Here is a 13712-nt window from a genome sequence, read left to right as displayed (position 1 = left end):
AGGCTTTTAAGTAGTTAGGCCCTAGTGTGTTTTCTAGTGCCTTTCCTACACTAGTAAGCACGAAAATGGGATGGGATTACTAGCTCTCTTTCAATGGCAGCCTACCCCTTGCAGTTGTACGTCTCTTTTGATTAGTAGTATTGTATTATGGCTTACCTTCGAGGAAAATCTGTACTTCACCCTTTGCTGTTTTTTTTGCCTCTCCATCCGCCGGCTCATTTCTTTCCTCCAATTTTAAGCTCACTCTCTGATGTGCCTTAATATGTTTTTTCAGGTAGCTGAACTGCTTCCAGCAGCTGGATTGTCTCTTCTTTCCCTGTGAGGTCAGCAGTCCCCTCTCCTTCCAGATGGCTCTATGTGCATGCTCAATTCTGAATGCCTTTTGCTGTTTGTAAGGCATGGGTCAATGCATTTATGTCAGCTTTTTGTGCAGAGGTACCTGTTGGTAAGGGTCTAGACTTTATTACTTCTCTGCAGGTAGTCACTGTGTTCTTTGCAATGTCGCTTTCTACTGGCAATGTAGCTGCTCCGTCAGTGAACCAGGTCTCTGCATTGTCTAGAGGAGTGTCTTTTAAGTCTGGGCGGCTGGAATAGGTAGCTTCAATGGTCTCTAGGCAATCATGGTGTACTGCTTCTCCTTGATTCTACTGAGAAAAGAAGCTGGGTTGACAATATTAGTCACTACGATCTCTACATCATCTTGCTCTACCATGATGGCCTGGTATTTCAGAAACCTCTGTGGTGAAAGCCAGTGGCCACCCTTTACTTCCAGTACTGCAGACACTGTGTGGGACACTAGCACAGTCATTTTTGTCCCAGGGTAAACTTGCGTGCCTCTTGAATATTCAGCACAACTGCTGCTACAGCTCTGAGGCAACCTGGCCATCCTTGGCTGTTGCATCTAGTTGCTTGGAGAAGTAAGCAACTACCCTCTGGTATGGACCCAAGTCTTGAGCCAATATTCCCAGGGCAATTCCTTGCGTGGAAAAATAGAAAGAATGCTTTACTTACATCTGGAAGTTTCTAAGCTGGAGCCAACATGAGGGCACTCTCTAGCTGGTGAAAGGCCTGTGTGGCGTCTCTTGTCCACTAGAGATCTCTGTTTCCATTGGCAATAAGAGCATAGAGGGGACTGGCGAACAGTCCATAATTATAAATCCACAGCTGGCACTACCCTGCCATGCCTAAGAATGTTCGGAGTTCTTTCGTTGTCTGGGGTTTCAGGGTTTGGCATAGGGCTTCCCTGCCTTAAAGTCTGCTGCTCAGCACTCACTTCTTACCCCAGGTAAATTACCTTCTGTTTCACTACCTGTGCCTTTTTCTTTGATACTCTGCGTCCTTGGAGTCCTAGGAAATTCAAAAGGCTTACCGTCCAGGCTTGTCTTGCTTCCCTCGTCCAAGTGGCTACTAGAAGCTCGTCCATGTACTGCAACAGCCTCCTTTCCTCTTGTGGAGCTTCCCTGGACTCTGGGTCTTTGCAAGCTGTTCTCCAACTGGTGTGGGGAATTTTGAAGCCTTCAGGCACATGGACTATGTGAGCTTGTGTTTGAATGCAAAAATTTTCTGGCTGGCTTCGTGGATAGGGAGGCAAAAGAAGGCATCTCTTAGGCCTAAAACAGTGAACCAGGTTAGCTCAGGTGTTAAACAAGTTGGTAAAGTCTATGGATTTGCTACCACAGGGTATAAATTCTGTGTTATCTTATTGACAGCCCTTAATCCAGTACTATCAGTTATTGGGCTGATTCCTTCCTTATCTTCCTTTTGAGGGTACTACTCAGTTCTCACTAGTTGTGTTCTTTCATTAAGCTTGATTACCATGGGGGAGCATCTTTCACTCTCCCTGGTACAGCAGAGGCCCATACCCTTGAAAACACTTATTTACTTATTCTAATATCTCCTTACTAATGACTTTCTTAATTTCGGTGTCTTTTAATGTTAAGCCTAACATCTTTATATCATTTGTCTCCAGAGTAACCTTTCTCATTTGAGAATGTTTAGCAAATTGAGCGAATTGTACAAAAGCTTTTAGGTACACATAGTACACATGTTACTTTAAAGGTTTGCAAAAGTATGCCTTCTCAGACTGGCCAGTTGTTCATTCCCCACACTACAACATAAACATTCTCCACAGGTACTAAAGCTTTATTTAAAACTGAATATATGACCCTTGTGCTGACAAAAATTTTTCCCTTTTGGGGAGGTCATCTTTACCCTCCCTCCCTTACCTTGGGAGGAGCCTTAAGCAAATCATATGTACTGATTTTGCGAACTGTGATTGCTTTGCATTTCAGCATGATAATCCTTGCCTGATTTCATACGTTGCTATCTTATGCTGTATGCTGAACAACATGTTTGATTTGCTTTCTCTTTGCCTTGTTTTCCTTTTCAAGGGCCAAGAGCAGAGGGCGGTCTGATCTCACAGTCTCTTTGCCATTCTGGGTGATTTCTTAAAACAAAAAGACATATCAGCATACAAAAACTCTATCCCATTTATCTTCCTATTATAAAACAGTACTAACAGCAATGAAGTATTATAAATCTTTTTCTTTTCTGAGCTGCTTTTACTGGCAACCTCCTCCCAGTGAGCCCCTCCCAAAAGGGGCTAATTTAGGAACCTGTTTGCTCTGGTCAGTTCTCATTATTTATTTCTCCTTGCTCTATCTCGCTTCCAATCAAACCTTTTTACAGACCTTCACAGTAGTTTCTCAGTTTTCCTCCTATACACACAGCTCCAGGTGGCAGGTATCAGATGTGATTCCCACACACAAGCTCTAAGACCTTAGGTTCTGAATCCGCTTGACCAGAAACCTCTAATTTACACTCGGGGCATGTGCCCTGACACTTATTAGAACAGCAAAACAGCAATACCAGTGTTTCTCATAAACACCGCACTGCAATAATACCTGCACATCCAGCTTTTGCCCACAGGCCATTCCCGTGTTCCCTGGGGAGACGGGGCAGCCAGAGCTGTCCCTGTGCCCAGGGCACAGCCACTGTCACCTCACACAGCAAGCTAGCCTCTTGATGCACTAAAGGCTCCTGGAAATTGCCCACAAAGGCAGGCTATTCTGTTTGTTACAGAGAACTTTAAATCCCTACAGCAGATTGTTTCCAGTCCAGACTTACTGCAGTACCAACTGAAGTCTCCTAAATCTCATAAGTCTCATTAACTAATTCATCTCATTCATCTCTTCTATATAAACTGTTTTACAAAATATCAGTCTTTTCTAGTTCTCTTCTTGCGCAATCTAATTAAGCACTGTGTCTACTTACACTTGTTTTACTGCTTTGCAAAAAGGCTGTGCTAGTCACAGCCGAAACTCTGATATGCCCGCAGACACAGACACATGCACCCCCCCCCCTTTATCTCAAATTCACTAGAGCCAAGGCTTGAATTGCTGTGAGGGAGAGAATTCTTGGAATTCCTTTAACTCGCTTTATTGTAGTTAAGCATAAATCACCGTACTATAGTTCTCCTGTGTAAAATGCTACTCTTGTTGCAACAAAATCTTAAAATCTCCACAAACACCACTATACAATCTGAGAATCAAATTACCACAATGCAGCGGAAGAAAATCACCGCACAAAATCACTAGGAAAGGGCATATTTCTCAAAGTGCTCACTTTTCTCAACACAGCACACCATAATTTGGTATTTACTCACATCAATTTTTCCTGGACACAATCAAAACAACAGCACACAGTCTAGAGATCAAGTCCAAACATCCAAGGCAAAGGAACTCTCTGAGCTCATACTCACGGTTAAAATGTACCAAATCTACACAAATCACTACATTTAAACACGATAAATACCATCACTGACATTCCTCCACTCGCTTCTCTGCAGGGCACTTCTCTCCCTGCCCCCGCAGCCTACTGCAGCCAGCGCCTCTGGCCTCACTCGGCTGCTTCAAACACGGGTAGTACTGACCCCCCCGCACTGTAGGGCACTGTAGATTTACTCTCTTTTATACACCATACACTTATCACTTGCACGATTACAAACACAGTGCACTGACCACACAATGCACACATTAACCATACAGCAACACAGTGTCCGGACATCACACACACACACACAAACAAAACACACACGGGCTCAGCAGTTCTGCTCTATCAGAACAATGAACCCCCAATACACATATACACGGGTTCACCCGGCTCACCCCCAGAGCCACTAGCGGTTCCGCTCTATCAGAATGATGAACCCCGTCTCTAATACAGCTGCTCTATCAGCTGAACCCAGACGTCTCTGGGTGGTTTACTCCCTTTCTCTCCTTTCCCTCTCTCAGGGGCCCCGCAGTACATACCGTATGTTCCTCCGCAGGCCAGCGGGTCGTTGTCTGTCCTTGCAGGTGGCAAGTTGAGACAAGCTGAGCCCCACCAGGAAAAAAAATCCTAGGGCGCGCCTTGGAGGTCCGTCTATCCCCCCTGCCCCTACGGGGACAGAGAACTCCTGCCTGGCTCGCCATAATGTTTTGCGGAGAAAAGAAGAAACCTCACAACTTTATAAAAGTTGTAAAGCTCGGTATGTTTATTTACGGCGCCGGACGCATACGGAGAAAATTCTCCTCAAAAGTCATGCGTACCCCTGAAGATCTCAGGCCTCCTTTTATCCCCCTTCCAAATGCATATGCATACAGTTTCACAACAGGTTCATACATATTCATTCCGCGTGACATTTATCGCCAGTTCTTCTTTATCAAAGGAATTCCTAGGTCGGGGGCAAATTGACCTCGTGGTCTTTTCTGTTTTCTTTCTCTGTCTCCTTGCTGTCTCGGCATGAGAGTTTTTCCTTCAGTTTTGGCCTCACAGACTTTTCACCGTTGCTAGAGCTAGACACTTCACCTAATTCAGAATGGATCTCTACTCTGTCTCACTAGCTTGCTAAAAAAGACCCCAAAACAACGAGCCACCTAAGAGTTGAGAGATTGGAGTGATGTCTGGACGTCAGGAATGGAGTGCTGAGCCTGCAGAGATGCGGAACACCTTCGTAGTCCCTCTCACCCTGAGCACGGGAGTCGTCCCGACGACTGGGAGCGGGCCAAGAGAGGCGGCAGGTGTAACATCTGAAGGGGTCACCACGCTCTAAAGGCTCCCACAAGGACCGGACCCCCAGCTCTGCCCCTAGTGGACAAAGCTGCACATATCCTCCTCCTCCTCCTCATCGCCCTGGGAGAGACGACAGGACACTGCAGACCCGTCTGAGCTGCCCAATCCTGAGCTGATCACTTTTAATAAAGGCATTAAAAGGAGAAAAAGTCTCCTGCCCTGTTTATTTCAACAAAGGCACCAATCAAGAAGTGTGATCTTAGTAGTTTGTAGAATCTATAAAAGTGTGTGTAATGTAAACAATGAACGGCTTCTGCTTGATCATATTGGTCAGTTGTTCAGGAGTCCTGGTTTACCTGCAATATAGTGGTGACGCATGATGTGATAGTGAACATTGTTAATGAAGTAGATCGAAATTTTAGACTCTAAAAGAGGAGTTCTTAGACCCTTTGGACACTGAAGGCGATCCTACTGAGTGAAAAGGCAGGGGCCCTGTTCAGAGACCACCGTGGCTGGACTGCAGGGGCGGGGGGAATCGGAGGACGACTCCAACAGAGCAAGGAGAATGCGCCAGGAAAACAGCTCCGGAAAGAATTTGTTTAAGCTGCAGCTGTTACACCAGCACAGGTGAGCGACTGGGGGCTGGAGGATGAGAAAGGCGCTGTCAAAGAAAGAGCAGGCTGCTCTAACAGTCTTCCAGCATATTCTCTCTAGGAGAGAGATAAACATGACCCTGAAGTTTTGGAAAAATTGCTAAAATGGAGTCAGGAGTGTAATAAGTAGCAATACGTTTGTTCATTAATAGCTAGATAATTTAAATTATAAAACAATAGCTAAACAGGTCTGGTTTAGCAGGATATAATGTATACCTATGTGCAGTCACATATGGTAAAACCTTTAACTTCGTAAGAATTGCTTTGTTTACAAACCCCCCCTGTAAGTGGATACAGCTACATCTGGTAACAATTACTAACTTCGCTAGAATTGCTTGGTTTGCAAATGCCACCCCATAGGTATATGAGACCCTCTGTAACTAAATACCGCCACATCTGGTAACAATTATTAACCTTGCGAGAATTGCTTAGCTTGTAGAATTTAGACTTATAGATATGCCTTATAAGGAAAGCGGCCAAAGAGGAAGACTTGGGGCCTTCATCCCACGACCACCAGAAGGCAGAAAAAGACCCCCTAGCAACCAGAGGAGCAAGCGCAGGAGACGGACCACGTCATCCAGGAATCCGGAAGAAAGAGACAGTAAAAAGCGAACTTTAAAGGAGGAAAGGCGTGCGCCTAAGAGGAGCGGGGACTCCTGGCCGCCCAGCGCTGAACCTTGCTTACTCTCGCTTGCATAATAATAAAGGTAATTATACAATTCTTAAATTTGGTGAATTCACTTATTAGAATTTTGTGCCGTGACTCGGATCTAGAAACAGGGTTTGTCTGAGAATTCGGGGGGGGGGGGCACCCCTTTGGTGGCCCTGGTCTTCTCAATCGACCCCCCCCCTCTGGACCGACGAACCTAAATTCAAGAATAAGCAAGGAAAACACCGGTAACCCTGTAAACTTTGTGCACGAAGATCCGAGCTACGACGCAGGACGCGTGAGTATACCGGTGAACCGCTCGGTTGGGGTTGGAATCCCAGGGCACAGTGAATGAGACATCCAACTGCAGACGACGTGAGAGGGACCCTCTAGTAGTGCGTTTCTCGTAGCCCGCGAGGGAGCGAGCCACGACCGAGGGGTGTGTGTGTGTGTGTGTGTGTGTGTGTGTGTGTGGAGGTGCCTTGGAAGATGGGGCAGAAGGAAAGCAAGCCTTCTGACCCTATGGGGGAGGGCCCCCGGTTACCCCCAATACCTAAGGATAGTCCGTTAGGATTAATGATTAAGTATTGGGATGATTTTCCCTCCAGAAAGGGGAAGGATAAAGCAAAAATGATAAATTATTGCGTGGTAGTATGGGGAGGTAAGAAACTGGACTCAGGAAATATATACTGGCCCGTTTTCGGATCCTCCGAGGACTGGGTCTGTCAAGCCCTGAACATCTATGTGAATTCCAAAGAGCCGGAAAACCTGGAAGAGAGTGCTTATGCTAAATTGTGGTTGGCAGGAAGTAATGAGCAAATAACTAGATTGCTCCCCCTTAAGGGAAGCCAAGGGGAGGAAGACAGAAAGAAAAAGTCCCGAGTGGAGGAAGAGATTCCTATTTATCCTCCCCCATATATACCACCACGAGCCCCCCCTGTATCCCTTCCAAACATTCCTCCAGCATCAGCCCCTGATAAAGAGCAGGTCACGGACTCCCCGGATTACAGGAGGCGTACTCGGAGTCAGATGAGGACGGTAATTGAGGAAGGAGAGAACAGTGGGTTGTTCCCTCTTAGGGAGATAGCATTACGGGGATCTCAAGCTGGGATGGGGTTTGTCACTGTCCCCTTAAACTCAGGAGATGTCCGTGAGTTTAAGAAAGAGATGGGAAAATTATTAGAAGACCCTATAGGAGTAGCAGAAAGGGTAGATCAGTTCCTGGGACCAAATATATATACTTGGGTAGAGATACAGTCCATTCTAGGCATACTATTTACAACAGAGGAGAGAGGGATGATTAGAAGGGCAAGAATGAGGATTTGGGATACCCAGCATGTTCAAGGTCCTGCGGCTGATGTCAAATGGCCCTTGCAAAATCCCAATTGGAATACTCAGGACCCCAACCATCGTGGTCATATGCAGGACTTAAGAACCATCATAATCCAGGGCATACCAGAGGCTGTGCCCCGGGGACAAAATATAAGCAAGGCATTCAGAGAGTGCCAAGGAAAGGATGAGACCCCCACTGAATGGTTGGAAAGATTAAGGAAGAGTTTTCAGTTATACTCAGGGGTGGATCCAGAGACGCCTATGGGGCAAGCACTCCTGAAAACACAGTTTGTAGCTAAATCGTGGAAGGATGTTCAAAAGAAACTAGAAAAGTTAGAGGATTGGCAGGACAGAGGACTTGATGAATTGCTTAGGGAGGCTCAGAAAGTATATGTTAGATGGGAGGAAGAGGCACATAAAAGGCAAGTTCGGATGATGGTGGCAGCAGTCAGGGAGGGACAGCGAAACAACCCTCCGCCACGGGAAAGAAATGACATGAGGAGGGGTCCCCGGTATTTAGGAGGGCCCCCAGCTGGGGGGAGAGAAGGAACGGTGTGCTACTACTGTGGTGGGAAAGGACACATGAAGAGGGAATGTCGAAAGAGGCTTAGGGATGAGAAAATGTTCAAAGAGGATTAGGGGGGTCAAAGGCTCTATTTATTGGGGACTCAAATGTCATCAGAGCCCTTGGTAAAACTTAAAGTGGGTCCCCAGCAAACCCCCAGAACCTTCCTTGTAGATACAGGGGCCGAGAGATCAACAGTTCAATCTTTGCCCCCGGGATGTAAGATTTCGCCTTCAACAGTACAGGTTATTGGGGCAAAAGGGGAACCCTTCAAGGTTCCTGTAATTAAAGACATCTTAATAGAATCAGAGAAGAAAATAGGGGTAGGATCCCTGCTACTAATTCCTGAAGCCGATTACAGTTTATTAGGTAAAGATTTAATGGTGGAATTAGGAATAAATATAAATATTGAAGAAAAACAGTTGAAAGCCAGACTGTGCCCCCTACGGGCCACTGACGAGGAGAAGATAAACCCAGAGGTTTGGTATACCCCTGACACAGCAGGAATACTGAATATAGAGCCTTTCATGGTTATCATCCAAAACCCAGAAATCCCGGTGAGGATAAAACAATATCCCATGTCAGATGATGGGCGAAGGGGACTAAAACCAGAGATAGAACGGTTAATACAACAAGGGCTCTTGGAACCTTGTATGTCTCCCTTCAACACCCCCATCTTACCCGTAAAAAAACCAGATGGAAAATACCGACTAGTACATGATTTAAGGGAAATAAATAAAAGGACTATTGCCCGGTTCCCTGTAGTAGCTAACCCCCATACATTGCTCAGTCAATTGAAACCTGATGACCAATGGTATAGTGTTATAGATTTAAAAGACGCCTTTTGGGCATGCCCCTTGAAGGAAGAATGTAGAGACTATTTTGCATTCGAATGGGATGATCCCGATACCCACCGAAAGCAACAACTAAGGTGGACCGTGCTCCCACAGGGATACACCGAGTCCCTGAATTTATTTGGGCATGCATTAGAACAGATAATGAAAACCTATACCCCAAATCCAGGAATAACCCTTGTTCAATATGTAGATGATCTGTTAATAGCTGGAAAGAGTGAGGAATCAGTTAGGGAAGAAAGCATTAAGCTTTTAAACTTTTTGAGCGTTCAGGGGCTGAAGGTGTCCAAAAATAAATTGCAATTCGTAGAAAAAGAAGTGAAGTACCTGGGACACCGACTCAGTAAAGGAACTAAAACACTGGATCCAGAGAGGGTTAAGGGAATCCTCTCCCTTCCTACCCCAAGAAATAAGAGACAAATCAGACAGCTATTGGGTCTCGTAGGATACTGCAGACAATGGATTGAAAACTTTAGTGTCAAGGTACAATTTTTGTATGAAAAACTAACTATTGAAGGTTTGATTAAATGGACTGAAAAGGATGATGAATCATTAGAACAACTAAAAGAGGAATTGGTTAATGCCCCGGTGCTAAGCCTCCCTCATGTTAGGAGACCTTTTTATTTGTTCGTTAATACTGAGGCGGGAGTAGCATTTGGGGTACTGGCTCAGGACTGGGCTAGCAGTCGAAAACCAGTAGCATATATTTCTAAATTACTGGACCCAGTAAGTAGGGGATGGCCAACATGCTTGCAGATTATAGTAGCCACAGCCCTCTTAGTGGAGGAAGCTCTCAAAATTACCTATGGAGGAGAACTGAGAGTCTTTACCCCCCATAATATACGGGCAGTATTGCAACAAAAGGCAGAAAAATGGATAACAGACTCCAGACTTTTGAAATACGAGGGCATTTTACTGTCATCCCCTCGGTTGATACTTGAAACCACCTCCCTGAAAAACCCTGCTGAATTCTTGTTTGGAGATCCACAGGAGAATTTAACTCATGATTGCCTACACAGCATAGAGGAACAAACAAAAATTAGACCGGATCTCGAAGAAGAAGAGCTGGAAGAGGGAGAAAAGTTATTTGTGGATGGTTCCTCTAGGGTTGTTGAGGGAAAGCGAATCTCTGGATATGTGATTGTGGGAGGTGAAAATTTAGAAATAATAGAATCCGGCCCTCTGAGTCCTAGTTGGTCAGCCCAGGCCTGTGAGCTTTATGCGGTATTGCGGGCTCTGAAATTCTTGGAAGCTAAGGTTGGGACCATCTATACGGACTCAAAGTATGCCTTTGGAGTGATACATACTTTTGGAAAAATTTGGGAAGAAAGAGGGTTAATAAATTCCCGAGGAAAAGAATTAATACATCAGGAACTAATTACTCAGGTATTACAAGCGTTAAGAGGCCCAAAGAGAATAGCAATAGTACATGTTAAAGGACATCAAAAGGGTCCCTCCCATCTGATCAGAGGAAACAACATAGCAGACAGAGAAGCAAAGAAAGCTGCCCTCAGAAAATTCCAGGAGCAGGGAATAAGGAGAACGCAAGATGATGAGAGAATTTGTGTCCTGAGCTTCACAGCCCAGGAAAAGGAAAAATTAGACAAAATGGGAATAAAAGAGAATGAGGGTATTCGAAAATTGCCAGACGATAGGGAAGCGCTGCCAAAATCTATGGCTCAGAGGATAGTGCAGCAGTTGCATGAACAGACTCATTGGGGAACCCAAGCCTTAGTAGATCAGTTTACTATTAAGTATATGCGTATAGGAATTTACGATATAGCAAAACAAGTAGTTAGGGGATGTATAACATGCCAGAGGGTTAATAGGCATCAAGCTCGAGAAAGGATTCCAGGAGGAAGAGAATTAGCACACCGACCTTTTTCACATGTACAAATAGATTTCGCCGAGCTACTGGAAGTAGGGAGGTACAAGTACTTATTGGTACTGATAGATCATCTAACCCACTTTGTAGAAGCATATCCTACATCACGGGCTACTGCAAACGTGGTGATTAAAACCTTGCTGGAAGAAATAATCCCTAGGTATGGACTAGTAGAAATATTTGACTCTGATAGAGGCCCCCATTTCGCAAATAAAGTACTGAAAGAGGTAACCATGGCCTTAGGTACTAAATGGAAATATCACACCCCTTGGCACCCTCAAAGCTCAGGGAGGGTAGAAAGGGCAAATGGAGAAATCAAGAAGCAACTTACTAAACTTATGGTGGAAACTAAAATGTTGTGGGTCAGATGTTTACCCATGGCGCTGCTAAACATTAGAACCCAACCTAGGACGGATGTGGGTATCTCTCCCTTTGAAATGCTCTATGGAATGCCTTACGACTTAGAGCTACCAGGAAACCATCCCTGTATCCAAGATAGTCAAATTCAGAGTTACATACAGCAGCTAATGAAACAAAGGGAGGAATTAAAACGAAAAGGGCTATTGGTACAAAGACCCCCTTTGGATATAGCAATGCATAAGCTTAAACCTGGAGATAGAGTCCTAATTAAAACTTGGAAAGAGACCTCCCTAACACCCCAATGGGAAGGTCCCTATGTTGTTCTGTTTACCACAGAAACAGCCGTCCGAACTGCTGAAAAAGGCTGGACACATGCCAGTCGAGTGAAAGGACCCATCACTGCAGACACCCCTTGGGAGGTGACCAGTCACCCTGGAGATCTACGATTGACTCTTCGGAAAACATAAGAACGCATATCAACTGGTAATATGAATGACTGAGAGGGAGAAACGCCGACTGCAGCTACTGGTCAGAGACAATATTCAAAGGGTGGAAAAGGAACTGAAGTGTCCTCTTATTTGGCACACGTGGGATGATCTGATATCAGTGGCTGAGGTCCTCGCTGAGATAAGGCGGCCACTTGTCTAACAGACCTGGGTGCATTAAATGTGGTGATCCCAACTGTAGGGCATGGATAAAAATATTTTGCGGGGCATGTAGGCTCAAATGGTGGGTTTTCCAATCACAATTAGGTGGGGGTATCTGGTGCCATACTTGTGATTGGGATTGGAGGAGGGAAAACCCTCACACGGCCCTAAGGAAATTTGCAACAGCCCCAGGACAAAGAGAAATCCCTTATAGGGAAGCAATAGCATTAATTGAAAATATAGAGCAGAGGAGACATTGGGCCCTGGCCTGGGCAATGCATCACCAATCATATAGGATCATCTGCCAAAATCAGAGTGTGATATTAGACCAGGTGTGTAAAGGGAAAAAGATTCATGTCCCCATAGAGTGGCAAGTTGAGCCCCGAAATTGGGATAGTACCGTACGTCGCTACTTCTGAATATATAAGAAACGGGCCCGTAAGGCTCGGAGGAAAAACCAGACAGTGAGACTCAGGCCCTGTAAAGCTCGCTAGGAACGGCAAAGAGTCCGCCATAAAATCAGAGAGATCCTTTGCCTGGAGGCCTGGCAGCCTGCCCTTAGGAGTGGGGGCAGGAGTTAAGGAGATAGCCCAAATAATGCACCCCCTGAAGACTACCCCTGCTGCTGAGAAGATAATGATCCCTGCAGACCGATGCACCCAGGCTGGCAGGCGAGGCAGAGAGGTAAGGAGTAGTGGGGGAGAGCAACGGGCCACAGGAACAGGAACGGAGCACAGGAATGCTCCAGGTAAAAGAGATATGGTTATAAGAGGTGAACAAAATTTGTTGCTAGGACCCTGCCCTGCTTGGCGCGCTATTTTTATCATTATAATCCTGAGCTTCCCGACTGCCTGGGGAAACCCCCATCAGCCTTATAAAGGGAACAAGATCCTAGTCAAACGGACCCTGATCACTGACTGGTCTCAGGCCTTTTTGCAATCTACCGGGTCTATGGGAAATACCATAGATTTAAGTTTACTAACATTAGTTCTGCATGACGGTCTGCTGTACGCCAAACACGAATGGAAGAGGCAGAAAACTTGGCAGCTTCAAGGAGTAGTGGGAGAACAAATTAATATTGGATGTCGAATGGTTAATGGATCAGACTATACAAACTCAATCTCAATCAGTGTTTCCATGGGTCAGGAGGATAAACAAATAAATTGTGAATACCCAGCACGAGACTGCTGGCAAAACTTCACATTAACTCACACGGCAGAGGTAGTCTGCCTCTGGGCAAAAGATACACAGGGCCTTTCTTTTAAATTCATAATAGATACTAAAACACAATCTACCACTACTAAACCTCACATTATCACCGTTTCACCTACACCACCGGTCATACTTACGCCAAAAATTTTCAAAATAGGACCTAATATAATCAGAAAAACTGGTCAACAACAAATATTATTCAATCCAGCATGGTCTCTCAAACAGGTCGAACTGCTGATGCAGACCAATGTTTCAGAAATCCAGCCAGCTTTTTCTCCGTTTTTGCAAACATCCTTTGAAGGCTGGACTACTTGGCTCAGGAAACGCAGCTCTTTTAAAACAAGGAAACTTAGAGATGTGACTGGTGTTCTAGGCTGTCATGGTTTGAGCCTGGCACAGAGCCAGTGCCCCCCATGAAAATGCTCTCACCCTGGTGTCTGCTGTGAGATGTGACCAGGAATAAGCAAAACAGGCTTTAGCTTAAACATAAAGAACACTTTATT

The 13712-nt window shown here is 45.3% G+C and overlaps 1 protein-coding gene across 1 annotated transcript in view; it reads right to left on the bottom strand.

Moving 5' to 3' along the window:
• LOC141726874 (protein fem-1 homolog C-like) overlaps positions 1 to 13712 on the bottom strand; it is a 64869-nt gene that overhangs the window by 28881 nt on the left and 22276 nt on the right. The window lies entirely within an intron of this gene.

This window comes from Zonotrichia albicollis, chromosome W (genome assembly GCF_047830755.1).
Source record: "Zonotrichia albicollis isolate bZonAlb1 chromosome W, bZonAlb1.hap1, whole genome shotgun sequence".
Classification (NCBI taxonomy): domain Eukaryota; kingdom Metazoa; phylum Chordata; class Aves; order Passeriformes; family Passerellidae; genus Zonotrichia; species Zonotrichia albicollis.
This window is presented reverse-complemented; position numbering and strand designations above follow the sequence as displayed.